The following is a 6,849-nucleotide window of genomic DNA, read 5'->3' as shown; positions in this document are numbered from 1 at the left end:
CCGGAAGCATAAGAGGGGGAGCGACAGGAAGGTACGACGAGAGAGGACCAGGCCTGGACATTGTATGTGTTTTAGTTATGTTTGTGTAGCCGGCAGTCGACCATGAGGTGGCTGCCGGCCCTTTAGTTTGGTTTATGCTTTGTTTATTTTATTAAAGTTTTGGTTATCGTTCGCCGGTTCCCGCCTCCTTCCTTCCTTACTTTGAACGTGTTACAGTCATCATCAAGCACCAATGACTTGTACATATGGGTACAGTCGTTTTACAACAGAAAAAGGCACTTCCAAACCTGTGGCAACAGATGCAGATATAGATAATGTATTTTAAAATTGTGTTTTCATTTCCATTGCCAAAAGTTTGAAAGTCAGTGCCTATCTAAAATGAATGTACCCATATGTACAAGTCATTGGAGTTTGGTTATGATTTATTGACTCAATTTGTCTGCATTGTCTGCATTTAAAGTCATCAGAGATGTTCAGCTGGGTTTGGGACTGCGATACCAAGCTCAACCGCTAAATGTCAATGTACCATATGCTTTGTTTAAATTCAACCAAACTAAAGGACCCATTCAATAAATTGTTTATTTAATAAAAAAACAAATAATTTTGTTGAATTTTGTTGTAATAAATTAATATTAACACAAATAATATACACAGGGGCATTGTAATGTTGGAATAGAAAATGACCCTGTCCAAACCGTTGCTATACCATTGAAGCCCATAATTCCCGAGAATATCATTCTATGCTGCAGCATTAAGATTTGTACTCATGGAAATGACTAAGTGTTGATTAGAAGGGGGTGTCCCAATGCCCATATAGTGTCCATACATTGGGGGAAATCATTATTTGATCCCCTGCTGATTTTGTAAGTTTGCCCACTTACAAAGAAATGAAGGGTTTAAAATGTCATATCAAGCAAATAAATGATCAAGATTATGAATTGATTGCATTTCAGTGAGTGAAATATAAAATAACCATTAACCGCCCTCGGTCTGGGGCTCCATGCAAGATCTTAGTTTTCGAATAAGATCCAGGCAAGACAAGGTTAAACTTTTAATCACCTGCAAATAGTGCTGGACTCTCGCTGCTCGGTTCTGTTGGCTGGAAATCAAAAACAAATATAAGTGACAAAAGCAGATGCGCTTGTATAGAGAAGACAAATCTGTCTTTATAGTACTCGCGTGGACGTGTTTTTATATCTGACTTTATATCTGCTCTGTTTGCGCTTTACCGAAGTCACTAGATGGAAAGCCTGCAACATTTAGCCAAAAAATGTAACAGCTCATGTTAACACGGGGAATGCAGGAAAGGAGAGGCTGTTAAATGATTGGCTGAGGTGCGTCACGTAATCCATGTTAGCTGTTACACTTTCTCCAATTGTAGTTCTTTGGAATTACGGAGCCTTCCATCTCCCTACCATCACGTGACCATTTCAACCAATCATAGCACAGCTAAAGCAGTTGAACACGACAATGGGCGCAGGGCAGTTGTGCAAAAGATTGTGCACCCAAAATCCTGAACAACATGAATAAAGGTAACTATTAGCTGTTCTGAAACCATCCACACAGTGATTATGGCAGCAAGAACACAACTTACACACACGCAGATGAATCAATGTCAAAGACATAGCGTTCTGTAGCGTTTCCCCTTAAAAGTAATATGTGTGTGTCATAGACTGTATAAAAGATGGACAACGTGACGCCGCTTCCTTCCATTGTAGTGAATTGGACGTAAAACATCAGTTTGGAGCCTGGCCATGCGCAGAAGGAATTGTGAGTGGAACCAGAGTGTGTGCAGTAGTGAGCACGAAGTGCTGAATCAAGGTCCTGCCCATATTCCCTGATGACTTAATGTTACCACACACCTTTTTTATAACATCTTATAACTTACTAAAACCAAACTTATTAAAAAAAACGAACACTTGGACATACATCAACGTGATAATACAGACTAAAATAATTTGAAGTGTAATTGGATTTTATAGTTTTTATAGTACCATTTGTTTACATGGAGAGGGCAGGGTTTCCAGGGGATGACCAAAGATCCCGCAGCTTCACTTTTCAGGACGTGTGAGTCACTCCTTGACACCAGCTGACAGTCCAATTTAGGGCTGTACGTAAACTTTTTTGCACATAGCACCGGTACTACAGAGGTTTAAAGTTTTGCAGCACAGGCCAAGCAGTTGTAGCACAAGTATACGTCTGTTATCATCTTTAAAAAAACAGTGTACGTAAATTACGTAAATAAACATGTAACTGAAAAAGGACATTAAGAACATTAACATACAAATGGATAAATTAGGGCCATATAATGTTTAGTTTTTCCCAAATTCGTTTTTTTCCGAGTTCTGTATTTTTATTGCTTTACTACACAGTAGTAAATAAATTTGTCCATAAAAATACTGTATACTTTAGTATTTACTACATTAAACTAGTGTTGTCACGATACTGGAATTTCTAACTTCGATACGATACCTAAAAAATATTGATATTTCTATACCATTTTCGATACCACGGGGAAAAAACTTGCATAACATTAAGGCCCTAATTAATTATTATTTTTATTAAAAGCTGAATTGAACAAGACTAGACAATGTATATTTTTACATTATTTATTAATTGTTAATCTAATGTTAATTAATTTTACTAATACATTTACTATTTAAAGGTGCAGTGAACTAGGACCACAATTTTAACCCGAGCTTTTGTTATATAATAGGAAATCGTATTCAAGCGAACATCCTGTAAGTGTCAGACTGGTTGTGGAAGAACACAGTCGCTGCGTAACCTTCCTTCGGATTCCGACAGTAGGAATGCGTGGTTGAACTTCATTTTTAAAGACGTTCCAGCTCACGTGGGGAAAACATTGAGCGTTTGTTCGCTTCATTTCAACGCAGATTCCTTGAACAAGTCTTTGCAAAGAGACTAAAATTAAAAAGCAGTGCTGTGCCGTCAATATTGGATCCGATAGGAATGGCGCAGCAATCTTATGTGAGTAAAACATATTTGTACTATGCGTCACTATTGCTTTGTTATAGATCGCTTGATATGCCCTGATAGTATGGGGACTTCTAGTTGTCAGGATCCTGTCCTTCCTGTCCTGAGTTTTCGAGCCTCGTGGACAGGGTCGTGACAGTGCCATGTCTTATGTGTGTGTGTTACGTCTTGTTTGGTGACACGTGGCAGGTTGTGTTGACATTGTACCGCGTGTCCTCCTGTCTCTTGCCTTGGCCCCGCCCCCTTGTTTCTCGGTAATCTCCCCGTTATTGTTGATCCCCGTCACCTGCCCTTCACCCTCCCTGTGTCTTCATCCCTTGCTAGTGTTCCCCTTTATAAACCCCGTGTATTTCTAGTCCTGTGTCGGTTCATTGTCGTGCCATATCTTGCCCCGTGTTTCCCTCCTTGAATCATTGTGGATTATCCTCTTCCCGTTATCGTGTTCTTTGTGTTTGTGGATTTAGCATTTGGATTACCGTTTTGCCTGGTGTGTTTTGTCTCCCTTGCAGGAAGTATCTTAGTTTGTTTCCTTGTTTTGAAATGCACTGTTTTTCCCCATCGTGGGTTTTTGTTTTATTATTATTTAACAAAAGTTATTTTCGTTAACCCCTTGTTGCCTGCGCCTGGGTTCTCTGTCCTTTTCCCTGACAGAAAGAACCGACCGAAGATGAACCTCGCAGGCAGCATGGACACCGTGCGTTCCCGCCAGGCTCGCCTCCTCTGTGCGATTACGTAGACAGATAGGAAGAAGGAAGAAGCCACAGAGGAGATGGTTTTCGGTGAGGAGGAGGTGACGACGCTCTTCAACGCCGGTCTCAGGGAGCCCCTCTCGAGGGCGGAGATGAGGTCGCTGAGACGATATGTCACGAATCGACCGGAGTCCTGGGTCTCAGTTCAGTTCAGCTCAGCTCAGCTCACCCACCCATCTCCGCTGGTCGCGATCCCTGAAGGCCGTGCCCTGCAGATCGGGGTTGTGGGCGTCGCCAAGCCGTCCACCTCACCCCCTACAGCCTCTCCACCTCCGGCCAGCCTCGGTGACAAGCGGGGAAGGAGAGAGTCCTTGGAGTCATCCTCTGAGGCCTCCAACCCGGAGCCAGCCCTGCCTTTCACCTCATTCCTTCAGCCGACCACCAGGTGGGTGGCTTGGCTGAAAAAGAAGAGGCAACGGCGAGCAGCACGGGGTCCGTCCCAGCCGGTGCAGCCGGCGTCCCAGCCAGTGTCCATTCCAGTGCAGCCGGTTTCCAGTCTGTTGCAGCCAACGTCCCAGCCGGCGTCCAGCCCAGTGCAGCCGGCGTCCCAGCCATGGCAGCCGGCGTCCCAACCGGTGCAGCCGGCGATCCAGCCTGCGTTTCAGCCAGCGATCCAGCCGGCGTCCAATCCGGTGCAGCCGGCGTCCAGTCCGGTGCAGCCGGCATCCAGTCCAGTGATCCAGCCAGCACACCAGCTGGCGATCCAGCCGGCACCGTAGCTGGTGATTCAGCCGGCGACTCACCCGGTCTTCCAGCTTGCAACTCAGCCGGTCTTCCAGCCGGCATTCCAGCCGGTTCCCAGCCATGCCCAGCCGGCCTTCCAGCCGGCAGCCTAGTCGGTATTTCCCCCTGTTTCCCCAGCAAAGTCAGGCCCTTCCCGTCCTGCCCCTCCCACACCTCGCCGCTCTCAGAAGCGAGCCCCTGTGTTGACATTGCGCCGCATGTCCTCCTGTCTCTTGCCTTGGCCCCGCCCCCTTGTTTCTCGGTAATCTCCCAGTTAGTGTTGATCCCCGTCACCTGCCCTTCACCCTCCCTGCGTCATCATCCCTTGTTAGTGTTCCCCTTTATAAGCCCCGTGTATTTCTAGTCCTGTGACGGTTCATTGTCGTTCTTGTCGTGCCATATCTTGCCCCGTGTTTCCCTCCTTGAATCATTGTGGATTATCCTGTTCCCCGTTTATCGTGTTCTTTGTGTTTGTGGATTTAGCATTTGGATTACCGTTTTGCCTGGTGTGTTTTGTCTCCCTTGCGGGAAGTATCTTGGTTTGTTTCCTTGTTTTGATTTGCACTGTTTTTCCCCATCGTGGGTTTTGTTTTATTATTATTTAATAAAAGTTATTTTTGTTAACCCCTTGTTGCCTGCGTCTGGGTTCTCTGTCCTTTTCCCTGACACTAGTCATTTGAAATAATTGTAATCGGCATCTCTGTGATTTGGTGGGCTCATATATCATTTTTCAAGGTTTTATCCACCGTTTGCAAATAATGGAGGCTGTTTTGAAGTGTTTTGATATTATTTCTGGTGCTGAGTCATTTTGGCCAGGAGTCTACCGTTTGTTTATTTATCATGAAAACTATTTGAGACCCGCGATCGTGGTGATCTTCTGTCCGGTTCGCGGGTCTTAAATGCTGACATGTACAGTCATATATAATTAAACATGATACAACTATAGGCTATACAAACTATAAGCAAAGCTTTGCCATCACATGCGGGAAATAAGTTCGTAAATTTGAGTAAAATCAAGTAACGTAACATTACGTGTCTAACCAAATTCACAGAAGGCTCCAACTAAGTCAACTACGCAAGCTGCTATCTAATCATTGCAGTGGGTGTTTACTTCCAAGTCTTCTATGCGGCCCGCCCTTAAAAACCGAGCGTTTCTCCAGCCTATTACTTATTGATTTGGATGTTTTCGAATGTAAAAACCACGCAAACGTCATAAGTAGACATCAGACAATAGTATAAAACAATAAAAACGGCCAGTTCACTGCACCTTTAAAATCAAAGTTGTATTTGTCAATGTTAATGGACCAGAGCTTACATAAATAGTTGTATTTTTTTAACATTAAAAAAGAATAAATACTGAATCCAAATGTATTGCTCATTCATTGTTCGTTAATGTTCGTTCATTCATTTATATGAAGAACAGATGTTCATTTTATTCACATATGATCATTGATCAGCGCACATAGAGACAGAAATGCAAACTTTAAATGCAAGAACTGTTGCTGAGACTCCACACTGAACATCTTTCTAACATTAACACATTTAACCCGAGTGAATGAGACATATCAGTGTACACCACAGAACAGCTTTCACAGCAGATGTTAAAGTCAACGAAGCCCAACAGACATGTGGGAAAAGCTCTCCATGTGAAGAGACCTTGGACGTTTGTCAATTCCAAGAATGCAAAGAACAGACTTTTGTTTTCGCAAAGACCAGTCTTGCGAGGCAGCCTCGGAAGGTCAAACTCGGATGGACGTGCCGCAATGACTTCATGGGATTTCAAAGCGGGTTCGAAATGTGCAAGTCTGCATTCGATGCATCCTTGATATCAAGAACACATCTGGGTACTTTCATGCATTTTCTGTTCTTGTGTTCTTAAGTATTGGAACCGGACTTTGACGGTTCAGGCATGTGATCAGCTCAGGACAGAAAAGAAGGAAGACTGCACGCACCCTCGCCCAACCCCTATCCCCCCCAAAAATAGTCTTTAATGTTACTAATTAAATGTTACATGATTAAGGGTTTTGGTTTAGTTTGCCCAAAATAGATATTTTTCACTTAGCAACACAAAAACAAACTATTATAATTACCCAATTCTGACAGTCACCTAAACAATACTTAATAAAATAGGTTGATGCTTTGTGCAAATATCTTATGCCAATGAGACAAATAATATGGCATTAACAAATGGCACCCCTTGAGTAGTTTATATTAAGCCTACTTTTAATTTTATCGTAATCAGCAATAATTCATCAAACAATAATTGAACACAAAGTAAAGAATACTGTGGCCTCAAGAGACTTCCATACACAGCCACTAGATGGCACATCTACGTCATTCATACAGAGTTTGTCCGCATTAATCTGCGTGTAATAAAAGGTAT

Source organism: Triplophysa rosa, linkage group LG9, assembly GCF_024868665.1.
Source record: "Triplophysa rosa linkage group LG9, Trosa_1v2, whole genome shotgun sequence".
In the NCBI taxonomy this organism is placed as follows: domain Eukaryota; kingdom Metazoa; phylum Chordata; class Actinopteri; order Cypriniformes; family Nemacheilidae; genus Triplophysa; species Triplophysa rosa.
The sequence above is the reverse complement of the archived record's forward strand: the minus strand, read 5'-3'. Positions refer to the sequence as shown.